This window comes from Cydia amplana, chromosome 22 (assembly GCF_948474715.1).
Source record: "Cydia amplana chromosome 22, ilCydAmpl1.1, whole genome shotgun sequence".
Taxonomy (NCBI): domain Eukaryota; kingdom Metazoa; phylum Arthropoda; class Insecta; order Lepidoptera; family Tortricidae; genus Cydia; species Cydia amplana.
In genome coordinates, this window is record NC_086090.1 from 1,094,492 (window position 1) to 1,114,889 (window position 20,398).

At 37.4% G+C, this 20,398-nt stretch overlaps 1 protein-coding gene across 1 annotated transcript in view; it reads left to right on the forward strand.

Annotated features, from left to right (window-relative positions):
* Nucleotides 1-612: 612 nt before the first annotated feature.
* LOC134658382 (uncharacterized) overlaps nt 613-20,398 on the forward strand; it is a 45,342-nt gene continuing 25,556 nt past the window's right edge. The window contains exon 1 of the mRNA XM_063514060.1: nt 613-807. The gene's annotated coding sequence lies outside the window, so the exon portion shown is untranslated. The remainder of the gene's footprint in view (nt 808-20,398) is intronic.

A 20,398-nucleotide genomic window follows, 5' to 3' on the forward strand; every position in this document is an offset into this window, starting at 1 on the left:
AAAATATGAAGGAAAATGGGTAATAAAATACCATTCGCTTTCCTTCTTTTAATCCCGAAGTTTCCCAAAGAAAAATTATGAAATTCTCACATAACGTAACATTATTACAAATATTATAAGAAAAATATAAACACAAAACTGTTTTTTATTTTATTTTGTATAACATTTCTGTTTATTTTTTTTCATGAGAGAGCTATACTTGGTCAACCAGATTTTGACAGTAGAAAAAGGCGGCAAATTTGAAAAATGTAGGCGCGAAGGGATATCGTCCCATAGAAAATTTGAATTTCGCGCCTTTTTTTACTGACAAGATTTGCTGGACCAGCTATAGTTTATTTTGTTACCATATCGATGTTTGTTAGGTATCCACTTTTCTACCATAGCCTCCGTTCCGAGTTCGGACCATTCATGAGTTGACATTATCAAAGTGTAGGTATTTCTGTTAGATATTTTTTTAAGAACAACAAACTACCTATTAAATTATTAAAAGCATTATTTATTTTTATAAAGTAAGTACCATGAAAATAAATACTTCTATTTTTTTCCAAGAAACCGCCGATCGAAAGAGACCGCCGTCTCCGTCACGTCATCTCGGCGACTTCGGCATTTCCGCTCAGTTTTCCCGCGCAGCGACCAAGTGCGCGCGCAACCGTCCCGCGCGCGAACGTTTTCAAACGCCTACGAGACCCGCCGAATTAAAACATTGTGCCATCTGTGTAAATAAAAAATAAAAAATATTTTATCTGTGATTAGTTTTTAAAAAGTGAGTTTTAGTGTTGTGCCATTAAATTCAAGGATAATCGATACGTGAGTATTTATATTTTTAATCTTCGCGTTGGTTTTTAGGCCTTACCCATGATTTAATTTTTAAAGTTTAAAAATGTGACCGGAAAAGGATTTTCTTTAGATAAAATGTCTATCGGCCTTGTACGGCACCTTGATCGCCGTTAGATCTTCAAATAAGGCTTTGCCGCGATCTAGGCTGGCCTAGGACGCTGGGATACCTATACTAGTTTATATATACTAGTTTTCTAGCCGGAGGCTGACAAGCACGATACGGTATTGTACTAAATAACTTATTTAGTTGATGGGATCTCTATTAGTCTATTGACTTTCTAAAACGGTTTGTTCTGTTGATAAAATACGTTTTCTCGGTTTTCTTAAAGCACATCAGTTGCCTCCCGAGGTATTTCCTGTGTGCTACGACATGGGATTCTTCAAGAAGCGGGTATTTAGGGTTCTCAAGGGTCGGTAACGCTTAAGTGGCTCCTGTGATGTTGCTTATGTCCATGGACGACGAAGACCGCTTCCCATCAGGCGGCTCGTCTGCTCGTTTGCTGACATTCACATTAAAAAAAAAAGTGATAGAGGGTAGTAAGTTTGTTATCAGGTAATTTTACTTTCGATAAAAAAAAAACTTAATAGATGTTTTGCTTACTGTACCATATATTCTATTGATACTTTGTGTTTACCGAACTTTAGTGTCCGACCGAAGTTTCGGTTCCAGCAGGTTTCAGCATAAAAATCATGTTTCGGCCGAAGGTTCAGTTTCGGCCGAACCTAGACAATTAATTAAACCGAACCTTCGGTTTCGGAACCTAGGTTTAGGTTTAGTTATTACCTACCTATAATACTTCAGCCTATACAACACCTATACGTTTCCACAGTATACCCTGCTACCGCGAAAACCGAAATTCGCAAATTGCGGGAATCTTTCTCTTTTACTCCATTTACTCCAATGAAAGCGTAATTAGAATGACAGAGACAGATGCCCGCAATTTGCGAACTTCGATTTTCGTGGTTATAGCCCAGTCAATTTCATGCGCGAGAGGGATGGGCTAAACAGTCCCAAATGCGGCTGCGCAACCTGCTTACCTATGGGCTGAGTTTCTTTGAATTTTCATTTATGCAGGTTTCACGGTGTTTTCCTTCATATCGAACCATATTTCGTATGAAAGTTCCGAGAAACTTATGAAATTTCGTATGAAACTTACGAGCCGGGATTCGAACACGCGACCTCCGGATTGAAAACACGCCTTATACATATTATACCGCTTTCTATTGACGGGGGCGATGTCACTATCAACCATTTTGAAAAATTTCCAAAAACGGAATCGACAAAAAAACTATTTAATTATTGAACCTGCTCACAGAATTTCACGAAATTTGCATTTTTGCCCAAGATGAAACGGAGACCTCCGCTAACGCTCGGTCAATTAGTGACGGAGACGGATTGAACGTTCATATCGCGACAGCAATGCAGCAACGACACCATCGCAATTAATCGAGGAAATTGTCAAAGTCATTTGGGTTGTTTTCATAACCATCCTTTCAGTACCGTAAATGGTGTGAGTAGGGTCAAAACTGAAATTCAAACCTCGATATCATTTTATTTTTTACATATTAAAACTGAATGGTGTATAGGTATAATAAGTGTTCCGGACGTTTGTATTTTAGTTTTTATTTTATTTTGGGTAGTTCCATTTCATTACTTTGACGATAAAGAGGAAAACCCACCTCACCCCGTAGTGCCTCGTATTTGGGGTGAGAGGGGTTTTCATACAAAGGTGATTTTGTAAGATTGTTTGATCGATTTTTTTTATTATGCGTATTACTATAGCTCCATTTTACATTGGAATACATTATTTTTGTCTTAAAATCCCTTCTCACCCCCCTCTCAAACCTTCTCTCCCCATGCATAACCCACCTCTCCCCGCGAAACCTACTCACCCCGTTTTACGGTACCTACGGAATTAAGTTTAATTGACTAGTTTAATTCAGAATAATAATGAGTCATATATCCCAGGATAGACCTTGTGCTCTTTACTCACGGCTATTCGAGCGAATTATCGAGAAAACAGTGAAACTGATGTGGGATGCGTCAGCGCAAGATGCAGTCATCCCCGTGAAGAATGGATCAATTGTTCAATGAAAATACATTGCTGGCGTCTCGAGTTCACAATAAGCGCGCATGTAATGTGTTGTTTCGCGGTCTTTAAGAGTCCTACCAAAATCTAAGCTAAGTTAACTTTGCAGCGATTTTAACAGAACAAAGTGAGACAGTGTCATTATAAACCCATATATTTATAGAAGTTTATGACTTTTACATTTACATTTACTTTACACACAATTTGGGGAATAAATCAAATTATTTTATTAAATTTGTGTTTTTTAAGTAGTCACACTATTACACACATACAAACACACATGTACATGTATACATTATAAACTGAAATAGATGTCATATATTAAAGATAAAGTGTGCTCTCTAGTGGACCACCGGACCGGCCGGCCTTCACCACTGGAGGGCTTCGTCACTTTTTCTTTAATATATGACATCTATTTCAGTTTATGACATTTACACACTTAGTCACTTAGTCACTCTATGAATAACGCCATTCATTAGAATCTGAGATAATCTCAACATAGTTATATTATTTTGAAATCCTCCAGTAACACCCCAGGATCGACAAGTCCTTGTGCTCCTTACAGTCCTTACTCACGGCTATTCACGAGCGAATGATTGAGAAAACATCTCAAACCGCATGCGTCAGAGATGCGGTCATCCCCATAATGTGAGCATCTTTATTGCAACACTGACAAATAAATCCCTCTTGTATCAACGCTTTAGCGGTTGCATACTAAAGGGTGATTCACGTAAGGACGGTCCGGGTCCAAGCCGAGACGTCCGATACCGGTCACCCGTCATAGAAAACGAAGTGTCGAGAGTAGAGATGCCCCGAATAGTGGTTTTGGCCGAATACCGAATATTCGGCCCCTCTCTCGGCCGAATACCGAATATACTGCGACCGAATTTTCGGCATGACATGCGAACATTTTGAGTCACAATTATTATGAAAACTGATCGCTAACAAAGCTCAACGTTAGATGACGTTAGCTAAGGTATATTTTTGTTGAACAGCATTAATAAATGGAGTCAAACAAAACAGACTCATGATAAAAATATAAAGTTTTTTAATCAACAAATGCTCAAAAAAGGGTCTTCGTATTTAACAACTATCCAAGAACACATTCTAAATATACCTAATTACCTACATAGGTTTTGGTTAAATTATTGTGCAATTTTTCTTTTTAAGTAGGTGCAACAGATATTCGGTATTCGGCCGAATAGTAGGCAACATTCGGCCGAATATCGAATATTCGGCAAAGTTGCCGAATAGGCCGAATACCGAATAGTTGCCGAATATTCGTGGCATCTCTAGTCGAGAGCTTTAGATCGGACAGGGACTGTTCTAGCGTGAGTCGACATCCTTAAGGATTGGCAGTTAAAGACCTGTCCCAATTCAAAGGGGGAAACAGTGTTCCTCATGGATCTATAATATATACCTCTATGGTGTTGCGAATAAGTTTCCAAACCCGTTACTAACCGCAATGCGGGTGGTAAATAAATAACCTAATTAAGTAAATTCCCAACATCAGTCCCGAGAAACTCATTGGTAGCCAGGAACGAACCTCCGATTGATATTTTGCACGTCTTTTATCTATTGGCAATAAGTTCATAGTTAAGTAGTCATTTTCTCATTTTGTTATAGATTTACTGAAACTGTGTGTGTACGCGTGTAGTGTATTCTTTATTTGCACTGGCCCTTCAAATAATAAAAATGCCCATATTTTCCACATCTCTGTATTGGAATATTAAAATCTTACATCAAAGAAACTTTGTCATTTCATGTCTCAAAGTAGCTTATGGCTAACGATCAATAGAATTACAATTTGTTTCTTTCAATCCTACAGTTGGTAATTTATTAAAAGTCCGGCGTTGAAAAATGGCGATGACCACATATACCTACGAGTTTATTACATTTAGCTATATCTTTTGCAGTCTGCATTTTGGAGACTTTTCCTTTCCCAAGGAAACAGCATTTTTCCTCCTGTAAAACGGTTCCAGTTTTTATAGAATCCCAATTGCACATTTACTATTGGTCAAGGAAAATGAGATCCTCAACCCCTAACCTATAGCTCAAAGGCCTCAAGGGTCATACGTACGAAGGTGAACCCAAAACCTGGCTAGAAATCTCCTCCTTTTTCTCAATCATTTGTTAGGAATTTTGAAAACAAAGACATTTACTAAATCTCCCTCCGTGGTAGGTACCTATAGCCATCTGGTCGCAAGACACACATAACACAGGTATCAAGTCTGACCGCAAAACAGAGTTTTACGAAATCCCGCTTACTCCAAAAACAATGATTTCTGTTGGGCCGATGACATCAGACGGGCTAATATTAAAGTTGGCGGTTCGCCATGAGCGCCGCCACTGTGAATACGCCGATATGACATAGGTTAGAGTTCGCCTGATCCACCCACGAGAGTTAGAGCAATGACTATAAGCTTAGGTAGAATAGAGAGATCTCTGGATAAATCAATAGATAAATATGGAAGTCTATGGCCTAGGTATACTCCTCTTTTTTAGCGATTTCATTTGTAAGAGCATTGACCATATAATAATGGTTTAGGTAGAAGAGATCACTCTCGTCTATGGACATCTACATCTTCCTCGTTTTAGCACTTGTACTACGTTACAGGAGCCTAGATGCAGTGGTTTTCTTAGTTGGCTAATCACTAACAAGTAGTCTGATGTCATGATAATGTTTCGACGTATTTTAACCAGGATAAGGCTTTTCCCAATTATTTCTAAGGAATGTGTGCAGGGTCTCCCGTTCGACATAGTTTCCTACTAACCAATCTGTCTATCTTGTCATTATCTAATAAGTAATCTAAGCATACGCGAGTATTAACTGAAACTTTCGTTTTAATTATCCTAATTAGAAACCCTCAATACCCTCATAGAAGACTAAGAGAATACTTATGTAGATAAGCGTTTCTTTTTTGTAAGTACTTACATAAATGTCTGTCTTTGATTTGCATTAAGTAAGTAGTACGAAATAAGTCTGCAAAAATATACTTATCTTCTCGAGGTTGTTGAGGTTGTTAAGGTTATCATTTAATTTTAACAAGCTTAAGCGACCCCTAAATTACTTTATACTGTATTACTTGCACTGACTTTATGAGAAAATGTTCTTATTTAAAAAGGTCCAAAAAAGGCCAAGGCTCTGCTGGTATTTGTAATTTTTGTAGACCTTGTTCTTGATGAGGCCTGCACGAATTTAGTTTTGTTAGTTTATCATGAGAATACTATAAATGTACTAAGTACGTAGCAGTTTTCAAGAACATTTATTAACGATGACGGATCTTTACTCGTATGTTATGATCAAATAATGAACTAGGACTAGGAGTATTAATTAATACCACCACAACACGTGTTCCATACGAAGACATATCTATTAAAATGTAATTGTACATAATGTTATGTTGTGTCAATCATATTACGTATTACGTTTTTTATTGTACAACCATTAATAAATCTCAGAATATATGTCCTTGCATTAACCTCTTTGCGTTAAAAATATTTCTGTGCCGAGTAACCAATGAACGCTAATGCTTTTAGCATGTTTGTATTCCGCGAGCATCGTAAACATTTGCCAAAAACGATTTTCCTCTTAGCGTGCTTATTTCTACACTGTTTAGTCAAAATTTACGTGGCTGTGCTACAAACTCGAGCCTACGATTAAAATTGACCCTAGAAGTTGACCTTTTCGGCTAATCGCGTGGGCAGATAACATTTTTGCTTTGTTAGTTTTTAATGGTCCAATATATATTCCAATGCGGCATTTTCAAAATCGATGAGCAGGTTGAATACGAAGCTTGATAATCTCCCTTGCTTTACATTTTCGTCAAAGTTTCTCAATTAAAAAAAAAATGCCCAACCCAGCTTCAATAATGGGCACTTAACCTATACAGGTGACAAAAGCAATCGGGGTCAACTATTTTTCACCACACCAGCAGCTTGTTGTTTTTATCCTTCGCAAAGCTCAAGATTCCACTTTCGAACCACTCGTTACTCTCGTGGTTCCATTTTGGTATCTTTCGCTTGCTCGGATTTCAATATTTATACAATAATTTTGCCCCCTTGTAAACCAAATACATAACTGCTTATGACAGTAAGTAAGTACTAATTTACACGCGACAGATTCCCGTTTAACTTTAATATTATTCAGGGTCCAAGCACGATTCTTAGAATCGCTAAACCAGGCTATAGAAGAAACCGGTTAAGGTCAATTCGTACGTTAAATGTCTTTAATAGTATAACAGCTGTACTAGGAATACAGATGTGTCATTTGTTGACTGTCTCCAGGCGCGTTTTATGAGACTCAATGCCAAATGGTGGATTGACTTATGTTTAATTCTAGTCATCGCTATATTGAAAACAAGCTGCTTTAGCATAATGATCTAATAACAAATAAAAAATCTCTCATATATTTGTTTTGTATTAAAATTCAATATAAATATATGAGAAAAACTTCGGTATGGTGGTGGAGATGCTGGGATGAAAAAAATAGTGATTAATTGACACAATCGAAATAATGAAAACCTTGGCAGATATCACTAACTTAATAATAAACTCGTACCTATCGACTGCAATTTTTTACTGCTTAGATATATTTACATTGGTATACCCATTAGGATAAGCAAAATTCTTTCTCTTTATCACTATGTAATCAACACAACTCTGAAAAAGGGTAGTAATTTACTCCAACTTCGCATTTAATAACAAACATGTGTTCGTATTGTTCGTCTCAAGGTACCAACATATGGTCTTTTGGCAAAATAGTTTTAAGGAAAGGAGCTCACATGCGAAGTCAGAGGGGCTACCGCTAAAACAGAATTTCGCAAATTGCGGGGATCTTTCTCTTTTACTAAATGAAGGCGTAATTAGAGTAACAGAGAAAAATGCCCGCAATTTGCGCAATTCGGTTTTCGCGGTAGCCCCTCAGTAGGTAAACATGTAAAATGAGAACATTTGTAACGTTTTATTATAACAGAACGGTGTGATAACATCCTTTGGTGGTACCTACTCTACTGTCGGGCTCGTTCGGAAGTGACGACCGTCTATTTCAATCCACCTGTCCGTGCCAACTGGGCTGTGATGTACATACGCGCGGGCTGCCTCAGGAGTCTTAGGAGTCTTAGGACATTACAATATTTACAGCCTAAAGTGGGTTTATGTAACTGATTGTAAACAATATTTCATCATCATCATATCAGCCTTTTATCGCCCACTGCTGAGCATAGGCCTTCTCTTCGAGTAGCCAGCAATCTCATCCAGAAGTGACCCGCTATCTTCCGAATGTCGTCCACCTAACGAGCCCACACTCTTTTCGTCTGAAAGCGGCCCATTCCGTTAACATTTTGGCCCACCTGCTATCACTCTCCCTACAACATCTTATTACTCTTATCTTATCTTAGTCATCACTCTAATAATAGCAAGTCCTTAGTACATTGGTAGGTGTAGGTCCTTGTTCTTCTGCACGTGGTAGTTTCGTTTTAGTAATATGTCTAACTAAACTGTAACCAATAATAAAACTAAACTGAACAACCATGATGAGATGACCCATCTTTTATAAATCATTAAGGTGGGATATTATTCCACCAGTATGCGACACAAGCATATTCAGTACAAAAATGCTTGTGCCGCACAGTGCCGCACACTGGTGGGATCCCGCCTTTAAAGTGAAACTGGTGTAATGAGGAATTAAATAATTTCCCATCACGCTAATACACTGGATATACATGGGTTAGTAAATATTCCTCATTCTGATTTTATACAGAAAACAAGAGACAGAGTCCTTCACCAAGAGTATCCAGTCAAGATTTTTCCTTTACGTAATGGCTGCTCGTACGCTCTGTTTCAATCTGAAGGTATCTTTCTATTCGATACTTGCATGTACACTTTTTTAAATCTCATTACCGAGTATCCTTGTCAGCCCAAGAATGTCGAGTGACGGATACTGTCATCCTGCACCGTGCGACCCGAGGAACCTTGTGTCGAACGTCTGCAGTCAGTCGCGACGTATGCAAATTGCATCAAGCCCATCTATCTTGGCGGAACACTTCCGTTTAGACTGCATAATATATAAATGTGTGAATACATAACTCTATATTATACAGGATGTGCCAGAACGGCCAGAACTACCACGTCACAGTGACAGTGAGTGAGTTATTAGGACCGAAAAAAAACATGAATTGAAAATTCTAAATTTTTTTTCGGTAATATTAACTCGAAAACCGTGCAACTTTTACCGAGGTCATGTTAGGCTGGTTAGGTTCCTCTTGAGTTGACCTACCTCCTGTCACTGTAACGTGGTAGTTCTGGGACACCCTGTATAATATAAGAAATATAACTCTTGTCTCCTTTTAGGTATGGCACTCTACTACAAGACTTGTGTATGTCAACTTTAATTGTGTCTTGATATAAATACCTTAGTAGATATTATAAAATCTATCCTTAAGTAGGTATCCTAGTAATCTATACGGTGGCTATAAAAATGTAGAGATGATACAATTTTAACCTGGATATGTTTATTTTTTTTAAATCTATCGAAATGCGAAACGTAAACCACTGCCAATCGTTCAATATCTTTTGAACTTCAGAAAAAGATATCCCATATGTTTGGCGAAAATCTAAGAAAGCTGTGTAGTGTGCACGTGTTATGTGTGCCATCAACTGCTATCCTGCTATTTAGACCTGCTTGGCCCATCTAGATCAGTTTATGACGCACCAAAGTAGGTAAATAGAATTAGATTACGATCCAATTTTTGAAGTTTCAAAATCAGCTCTAAATAACGTCCTAAACTTTAAAACGAGACTAGAACGTGTAACTCCTCAAGGTTTTCCTGATCCCCGAGATAAATAAAATATAAATTCAACCTGAATCCAAACCAGTCTGCCTGCTTAAGATTCCGGTCGGTCCTATTTTTCGGCGACCTTGGCTACGTTTACACATTTAGTCACCAATTCATCTTATTTTGTATATCTTCGTGAGTTAACACCCGTGCAAATTAATTCAATGGCAGTAATTAGGATAAAGTGACGATTTGTAGAGGCCCAAAGTCCCAGAAGACCGCTATAGAGCTCTGTGGTAGAGTTCCACGCTAAGGTTTCATGTAAAGTTCTACGACAAGTATGGATCTTATAGGGATATAATATGTATTATGCATTCTTACTGCCAAGTGCAAAGTTATCCTGGTCAGAGTCTTAGTAGGCTACTTGGCCTTTGCGAAAAGTTATGGACCCAGCAAATACAGATGGACTGCATGCCAGCTGATCTCTGCTATGGAGACGCCAAAATTTTATGAAAAGATACGCACGCACTGTTTAGCAAATCGACGTTTTGCAAAGAGCTTCATTTAAATTGTCGTAATAGTATTTTATGCAACCGTTGTACAAGAGAGGTCAAAAAAGGCGAGTGGCGTGAGTAACAATTTGAGGCGAAGCCGAAAATTGTTAATAAAGACGCCACGAGTATTTTTTGACTCATTTAAACAACGTTGCATACAATACTTTTTCTACGACCAAGCACTTACTTTGAAATAAAATTGTAAATTTAACAAATATTTTTAATTCAAGAAGTAGCAAAAATGGAGGGTACGGGCGGGAAAAGAATGAACGAATGAATGACATTAAAAAAAAACATGTCTATGGTTCACTTATTTGTCAGAGATGACATTTAAAATAAGGTTTCATTGAATATTTTTTAAGTGGTCATTACACGAAGTGTCGTAAAATCGCCAAAAAGATACTGCGTGTATGCACAAATTCTTTTTTGGGGAATAGACTAAAGACTTGTCTTGACAACTATAAGGTAGGGTTTTAAAGGTGTATGTGCACGACTCTTTAAATGACAAATAAAAGTACGGGAGTAGAAAAAATTAATAATACGCTTCTAACCACGTCTAATGCACTCGTAAATATGTAAACACGCAATAATGTATAAGTAACACAATACAATCCAAGATTATAGCGAAATAGCTGTCCAGTTTTTGCTGTAGATGTTTTCGTTGCTTAAGGGGCCCACTGATTAACAGTCCGCCGAACGGTATCGGCCTGTCAGTTAGAAAAAAAAATTTGACAGCTCCGAACAACTGACAGGCCGATATACCATCTGGCGGACTGTTAATCAGTGGGCCCCTTTATATATATCCATTCTATAAGTATATTAATAGGTAGAAGATTAAAAACCATTATCCTTATAATACAAATAATACGACAGTCATTCATAGTTTTACGAAGCCGTTCTCCTTGGAGCGTGCCCTCGGTGACACCAACACACAGACATACAAACAGCTGTAGGTGTGAGTTCGCACATCCGCTAGACTATTTTGGTTTTCATAAAAATAGTTACCTTGGAGACTACAACAGACGAGTTATGTCTGAGAGGAAACGGTAGAGTTAAAAGTAGAGTTTACATTTTTGTAAGGAACAAGGTAACTTAAATCCATAGGTAATTAGAATTAGTTATTAAACTAAAAAAAATTAAAACCCCTACGTAATAATTTAAAATATTTTATGTCAAAAATGCCTTACATCATTTTGGAAAAGAGCTGATACTTTTTAAACTGCGAAATCGATTTTTATCAAACATAGCTAAGGACCACCGCAAGGAAACTCGCTTTTACGTAAAAAAACCGCATCGAAATCGGTCTATTCGTTTGACAGCTACGATGCCATAGAGACACAATTAGCGTCAAACGTATAATATAACAAGTACCCCTTTAGCGTCGGGGGTTAAAAACAAAAAGCCCAAAAAGAGTTTTTGATTTCAGAATGGACCTTTTTAGCCGTGGAACTACCTACTTATGTCTAGTTGTCTAGTTAAGAATTAAGGTCCTTTCCTTGTACCTTCTTCCTAACTAAATAGACGACGTAGGTAAAATGAGTTGCCCGGATGAAGAATATTATATTGATTTGTTCTTAAGAGGCCGGTATCGATTTTAGTCTCAAAAAAGTAAAATTGATAGATTTAGTCGATGAAATTGTGCACCTTTTGTTACGTAATAGAAATAACAAGTACTGGTATCTATTAGGACGTCTTCTTATCTTGCATTTGTACAGATAATTTTTTTGAAAACTGACTCACTAAATTAGTAATGATTTTTTTTCTGATGGACTTTTAGGTAAACGCGCGTAAAGCACTGATTTAGTCGATCTTATTTGTAAATTTCGTAAAGTTTGGACTGCTAAAAATGGTAATTTTGTATTACACATATCCTGTACTCCAACTTGCATAGACTACATTTTTGTTATATGATATTGTACAAGAGTAAATGAAAGTTAGACGAAATCAATTTTCACCAGAAATTACTTCAAAACAAGTGAACATTTTTCGTGAAAATCGACTTAATTTCAACAGAACATTTCCTGAAACTGTTCTTATACATCATTTTTTATAATTTATAACTATAATTTTTTGATGAATTTTTAAAAACTGCCCCTTCTCGTCATATATTGCCGGTGACGCACGCTCGGGACCTTATTATTAAAAGGCAAGATGAGAAGACGTGTTAATAGAAACCAATACTAGATATTACAATATTACGGAACAAAAGGAATACAATTTTAACGACTAAATCTATCAATTTTACATTTTGGCTCTAAAATCGTTAACGGAGCCTTCCTGATACACTCGCAGTGAGGCAAAAGTTGTCTCTGCTGTTCCTGTAATTTAAGAATAAATTCCGAACGAAGCCTACTTTCATTGATAGAGTCCATAGAGTATATTGAATAATAGGGTCTTGCAAATGTCATCTATAGATCAAAATATCCTGAAATAAACAACCCGATAGACATTGACATTATTGACAGGTGTTCCTTTCGACGACCTCGGTGACAAATGTGACAATAACGGCAAGTTTGACAACCCACCGACCGTGGCTGAAACCGATACCAATACGACACATGTGACAAATTGCCGAAATCTTCGAAGCGACGCTTTATTTCGACACTCTTAAATAGAAATGACGAAGTTATAGAAATCCAGTAGTTAGTATTATCTGAACAGAATATATATATTAAACAAAAGTATTAGTATTATTATAATATTACCATTTAACAAAAGTATTGAGAAACTATAAAGTTATCTTACTTAGTTACATATTAAATGTATAGGTAGTTCTCAGTACTGACTAGCACTATGATAATACTATTACTTATTCTGTGCTAACACCAACCAAGCTAATGGTAAGAAAACACGTTCGTATATAAGTACCTACCTATCTTGTTACTAACATAATATGGGACTTGTCCTGAAATAAATGTTATTCATTCATTCATAAGATTACATCCATCATACCTATGTGATCATATAACGAGTTGATTGTTCACAATATTGCCTATAAACGTAGCGGTTACTTATTTATGACGCCATTGTGACCGCGGCATATTTATGGGCTTCAACTTTATCTGATACTATTTATCCGGGTTTCTTATCGAAACAGGTTTTCTTAGTCCATTCCAGAAAGCATACATTTAAGAATTATAACGACATTCGTATGTTCATGCATACTAAACAGCGCGTCATCTGGTGTCATTTGAGTCAGAATCATGAGACAAAGTTGCGATAATTCCTATTAGGATGCATTGGGGTGATTCCAACTGGTTTTTGAACGAGGGTGCGTTTGATTCTTTATAAATTGTATAATCTGAGTGTTTGACAATGACATAGATTATTCTAATACCCTACTTTTCATTAAGATCATTTTCAGTTATTACATTAAATACACTTTTTAATTTCTACTCTTTTTTGCCAAGCTGTAAAATCCTCATATACCTATACTTACTTTAGGCACAAAATCATGCAGCAATTTTGGAAATTTGATCACTTGCTGCTAGCGACCGGAGCGAACGATATGTCTTGACGTTATCACAGTTTATCAGTAGCTTAGTGTAGAAGAGTTACCAGTACCACTTGCTCTTATGGTTTCCAATTCTTTCTTCGGATTAGACAGCGACAAAAAGGTCCCGCACACAGATGAAGGCATGTTTTATAATATTCTTAGGCATATTATGGTATAACATGTGTCACCTGGATGGCGTTATTGGCGTTCGATCCCACATATGTGGAGTATTTGGCAACACGCTTCCGTTAGTCATCGGCTTACTCACACAGGTGGTTGCCAAAGGCATGGGTTCTTTAAAACTTCCGGTTTCTCAACTGAGTTATAATTAAACAATACTATTGCTAATATCTTTAGCACTACCATTGACAGTTCGTAAACCTTATTACAAAAGGCATAAGGTTCACTGATGGACAGTTAAGAGTGTTGATGTTTGTTCAGCCTGGCAAGCCATTTCCGTCCGTGGAATAAGGCAGAAAATTTGGGAAATTTACTTACACGCTTTATTAGAAAATTTGAATTTCGCGCCTACTGACAAAACTGGTTTGCCAGACTATAGTTATATATCTACGATTTTTTAAAACCTACTCAGCACATACTAAAGCTGCTGCAGCAGAACTGCTAACGATTTGTTATTACCAGATCCATGGGTAGTTTACATTAGCAAATTCCAAACTCTTTAATTTTATATTCAAATACAGAGCACTGTATAAGATTGAGAAAGCTTTAGATCCAGAATTTGTGGATTAAATATAGAATGGAATGCCGACCTTGGAGCGCGTACAGCGAACATTGTTTGTGTGTATGTTTATGACCTTATTTCTGAACCCGCATCTTTCAATGAAAACTTTTCCCGCTGCCTAATTGTAGGTCGTGCATCATAGGTGTTTATAGTATTTTGTGTTTTCATTTTCATAAGAAAATAACATTACGTCACATCGCAGAATTTAGTACAATATGTACAACACATGATACGTGCGTCATTTGTACCTAGGTTGTTTGTGTTAACTAATTTTTCCCAAATTTCAAAATTAACAGTCTATTTTTGAATAATTTCATCGGTATGTTAGTTTCTGAGATAGGTATCGGTAGTTATTAAACGTTACCTATTTAAGAAAGGATACGATTAAAGGAAAGGATAGGATTTTACGAAAAAGCATTTTTTCATATGACAATAAGGAATAGTGTACAAAGAATTAGAGCGAAAGCCTTTTTAAAAGGAATTTAAAAAGCATTCCCCGTTTATGTTTATATTCGTATATCTGTATCTAAATGCAGATAATAAATATAAAAACATCTCCAAATATAGGTAAACAAAATGATCCCAGTGATTCGTTACCTCACAAACTGGCCGCTAACGTGTTAATAATTATGTAAATGTTCTCGACTGTACTGTTTAGGGCATGTGGGCCAGCGCTGGGCGTGGGCGGGCGGCATTCTGTCCACTCCGCCCACTGCTGGGCGAAAAGCCGTATGCTAGTGGGATTTGTATGGAGATACGATTTGTTTATTGGTGTGAATGTGTACTATTGTATGGAACGAGTTCGATTTCAAGGAACTTTCTCCGAGAGAAGGGAATGCATGTAACTGAGGTCGCTGTTTCGTTCGTGCAATATGCTAGGATTTCTCTTGTTCGGAAGTTTATTTAACCTACGGTAGCATGAATATAAGTAAGAAGAAAGGATAAAAAAAACACCGACAGCATGTAAAAATATTTCTACTGACTGCCCTTACTGGTCATTTTAAATTCAATCCGGTTAAATTATATTCAAGTCACGTCCTGCATAGTGCTTTTTGAGTAAAAATAAAAAAAAAACTGTTTGAATTTTAAATAATGCAAGAATATGTAGGTATTAAATACCTACATTCGATACTTCCTTCATCCTGCTCCAAGTCAAGTATTAAAATTATATATCATTTGTCTATCACTATAGACGTAACCTCAATTAACTAATCAATACCTAAGTAATTTATCATTAACGACACGATTCGAGTCACCTGCTACCAGAATTACTTTTAATCATCTTGATCCTCGTCCGAGAAGCGGAATATATATACTCGACGAATACGTAGGATGTGTGTAGGCATGTATAATAGGTATGTAATATGTAATAGGCACGTGAGGCGTTGACAAGGCCGTGTTACATATGATATTCACGTCCGCCGAATAATGAATGAAATTTAAAATTGTGCTCCCGGGAACGCAGAAATTTACATTTGGTTATCCTCTTTATCTGTTTTCTGGAAACTACGAAGTTCAAGGAAAATACATAGTTCTTTTTTGTACCACATGGTAAATCGAGGACATGAGGAGGTTTAAATTGAAAGAGTATCACAAGTACCTATATAGTAAAAAATGAACTGTACGGATATGATGGTCGTTCTTGTCTACGTGACAGCGTGATAAAACGGGGTCCGTCACTTTCTATCCCGCGGTGTTAAAAGTGACAGTTATTTAACCACGTGGATAAAACCATCCATAATACGCCGGCTGATTGATATACCTAAAGCTTATGATAGGCATTTTGATCCCGTGCTTTTACTCATAGCGTTTAGTCATACCTCGCAAAATTCCTCGACCTAATAATCCTTCCAAAGCTCCCGTGAAATTAAATTTCAGGCACAATAAGCGTATGAATGACATCACACACGCTAATGACATCACGAGGTCGGCAGGTTGCCGCGACCATCATAACCAGGTCAAGTTTAACATAAACATTTGGCTTATCTGCGCCAACTGGTTGCGAATTTAATTGTCACTTGTTTTTCTTGGGTTGAAAGGAGAATGACAGTAGTGAAAGAGACAGTGAATAATTAAGTGTAGTTGGTTGTGTTCTCTGGGAGCAAGTAAGCTTTTGTGTACACCTAGGAAATTAGGCTGCCTTTCTACTGAGTCGGAGAATCAACCAACATAATATAGTCATAGTCATATATTTATTGCATCCATGGTAAGTTTCATGGTCATGGTAAGTAATAGCATTGTTTGTCTTCTCCGCTCCGCTGGATTACAACCAATGCTATGAGTTGAATCCCGCACGTCTCTTTTTATGGCTCTTCTACACGATGGGCCAGCGCCGGCCACTCCAAGGGACGCAGCCATACGGCAGAATGAGATAGCAATATCACTTGCTCCCTCTAACGCATAAATGCGTCCCTTGGTGTGGCCGGCGTTGGCCCATCGTGTAGAGGAGCCATTAGGATGACTCACCTGGCCGAGGCCGGGCCGGAGCTTCTCACACGTCATTTTCTATGACGGCTGATCGGTGATCACGTGGTGCGTGGTGGTAGTCGGCCCAGGCCTGGCCCGGTCTAGCGTGAGTCAATTTCAATCAAACTTTTTGATCAATGTTGGGTTGGGTTGATTAGTGTGATTGCAGATATTTTTGAGCGCTCTTTATTGTCTTGCTACTTGATATTGATTGGTATTTTTCTGGAAAATTTTAAAATCAAGCCAAAACAAACCCATTAATATATGCACAGTTTACGTAACCGTAACTAATGAGATGCACAGTCGCGGCGCCCGCGCAGCCTTCGCGACGATCGATATCGGCTAGAGGAAGCCGGCTTATCGCGCTTCCTTTCCTTGCTAATAACTACAATGCTCTACATATATACCTACGTACAGGTAATTTGGTTTTCTTGCGTTTTGACGAAGATGTCGAAAATCCAGAGGGTATTTGTGATCATGATTGTCAGGAAAAAGGCAAAATCTATGTATTTTTAATCAAATGGGGAGTGAGTGAGTCAGTTCTTAATTAACAACAGCGCGTTTGTTTCGCTAATTGTCAGATCATTGGCATTGCCCTGTTGGAATACTATTTCAAAAGATCTTGAGAAACTTTGCCTATCAATACTTTTACGACTTTTTTGACTTAGCACTGTTACGTCTGGCATATTGTGTTAACCTAAGGTTAGCTACTTATAAATAACGTCGCATTATCGCAAAAACACAGTACCTAACAGAACAAGGTTTTAAATAAATGAAGGCAATGATTAAAGATCAAAGTCATCAGTCTATTAATGTAGCCAACAAGTTTATGAGCACTTAATCTTGAAAAGGATGTTTGTGTTTAGGAGTAAATGCGGTCTTATGGATGTTTCTAGAAGCGATTGAATTCTGCATTGGGATACTGCAAATTCGCACATGGAACATGGATGGGTAAAATAAAAAAAAAGGCTTAGTTTTGATAACCTATATATAGCATATGATTGGCGCGACAGTATCTCGCGGCGCGATAGACTACCCGTCTTTTTCTAAATATGTTAACAAAAGACGAGGGACGGGTATATAGTTTATCTCGCCGCGAGATACTGTCGCGCCAATCATGTGCTAGTCCGGCTGTGCAAAGAAAAAAATGGATGGTATAATCTAAAGATTTTTAATTAAAACCTGAAGAAAGGGGCGCGCAGAATGTGTTACAAACTATTTAAAAAAACGCGTTTAACATTAAACCAAAAATAATCTCGAGGTTTTAAGTTTAGAAATTGAATTAATATTCGTTTGTCTTTCCTGATGTAATATCGTGTCCGTGTGACTAGAGGGGTTTATATTTTTCACACCTCCTATTCAGAAAAGAGCTTTTTCTTCCCTGCTAGGAGGGATCAAAGTGGCACTTTTCCTCCCTGCTAGGAGGGATCAAAGTGGCACTTTTCTGTTTGCACATTCTTTTTTTAGCTTAAATAATGTGTTTAAGCATCAGATTGTGTCAACACTAAGATTTTTTTATTTTCCTCATAGTTGATGTGAAAAGCAGTATGCGTCACACGGTATCAAAATTATTTCGTCTTGGGCGTTAACACTTGAATTCCTCATTACGCTCAGGATTCTACTTTAGAATCCCTTACTACGTTCGGGATTCTATTGTAGAATCCATCGCTTCCTTCAGGAATCAATGTACGCCCTTGACGGAAATATATCATTTTGATCCCATTGTAACACAAACTACTATTTCCCCTAGTTAAACAAAGGCTTGGCTGGTATAAATAGTTGGAAATACGATACGTAAATCAAAGTAGGTACCTAAGTTATCACCACCGTGTCTCACCGTCCTAGAACAGAACGGCTATGTTTTCTGTTTAGTCACGATCCACAGCACGAGACGATCTATAATATTCTAGGAACAGAGGATATTAATAAACACCACGTGATACATAGTTATTAGGTACCATTTTAAATATAATATATGCCCGGTGTAGAGGCACAGAGGGTAAATCCATTAACATTTTAATCGAATTTCATCCAATTGCGCTAACCACCTCGTAATATTCAATTGTTTTTAATTAGGTACAGACATTTGAATGGAGTCTAGATCGGTGCACTTTTCTATCTTGGGTTAGATTTTTCTATAGTTTTTCGATCTCTCTATAGTCCAAAATAAATTATAAGGCTAAGTACCAGCTTACTGAGTTGTAGATAGCTAAATTCGTATGGCATTTACGTACAATTAATCAATGAATCTGAGGGGCTACCGCGACGCGCGAATACCGAATTTCGCAAATTGCGGGGATCTCTCTTTTTTACTCCAATGAAGGCGTAATTCGAGTGACAGAGAAAAATGCCGGCAATTTGCGAAATTCGGTGTCGCGGTAGCTCCTCAGCATTCGTTTTGTTAGTCGCCATCAGATATATCTAGGCGGCCAAGGTACTCACAAATATCTTACGTTCTAAACAAGCGCCTCTACTGCCAGAGGCGTTAGAGTGCCAAGTTTTGGGTACCTTGGCCGTTCCGATATAGATAGAGTCTGTGCGGAAAGAAGAATCGTGGAATGTATGGGGCCCAATACATTCCACGACTCTTCTCTTTCCTAACAGAAGGCGACTGTGGTACTTCAGTCCCATTAAAAAAAATTAAAGGCTACAAATATAATGACCACCAAAAAATACTTTGGTACCCTAAATAAAAAAATCATGCTTACCAAAAAAAAATACTGAACACCAAAAAAATAAGGCCTAAAATTACAAAAGTACCACCGTTTTAATTACGACTGCCATTCAAATTGTATTTAAATACCAAATATATTGGATGATTACCTAAAATCATTAATGATCACCAATTCTTGAAGACCAAATTAATGCGATATTTTCACCTAAATAAATCACTGTGATTACCAAAAAATTTATACATATTACCAAATAAAGTAAAATGATGCCAAAATTACTAGGTTTGAACTGCGACCCTTGTAGAAAAGAAATGCTACTAGAAAAGTGGGTTAATAGGTTAGGTTTGAACTGCGACCCTTACGGAAACGAAATGCTACTATAAAAGTGGCTTAGGTTAGGTTTGAACTGCGATCCTTACAGAAAAGAAATGGTACTAGAAAAGTGGGTTAGGTTAGGTTTGAACTGCGACCCTTACAGAAAAGAAATGGTACTAGAACGGTGGGATAGGTTAGGTTTGAACTGAGACCCATACAGAAAATAAATGCTACTAGAAAAGTGAGTTAGGTTAGGTTTGAACTGCGACCCTTATAGAAAAGAAATGTTACTAGATAAGTGGGCTAGGTTAGGTTTGAACTGCGACCCTTACAGAAAAGAAATGGTACTAGAAAAGTGGGTTAGGTTAGGTTTGAACTGCGACCCTTACAGAAAAGAAATGGTACTAGAAAAGTGGGTTAGGTTAGGTTTGAACTGCGACCCATACAGAA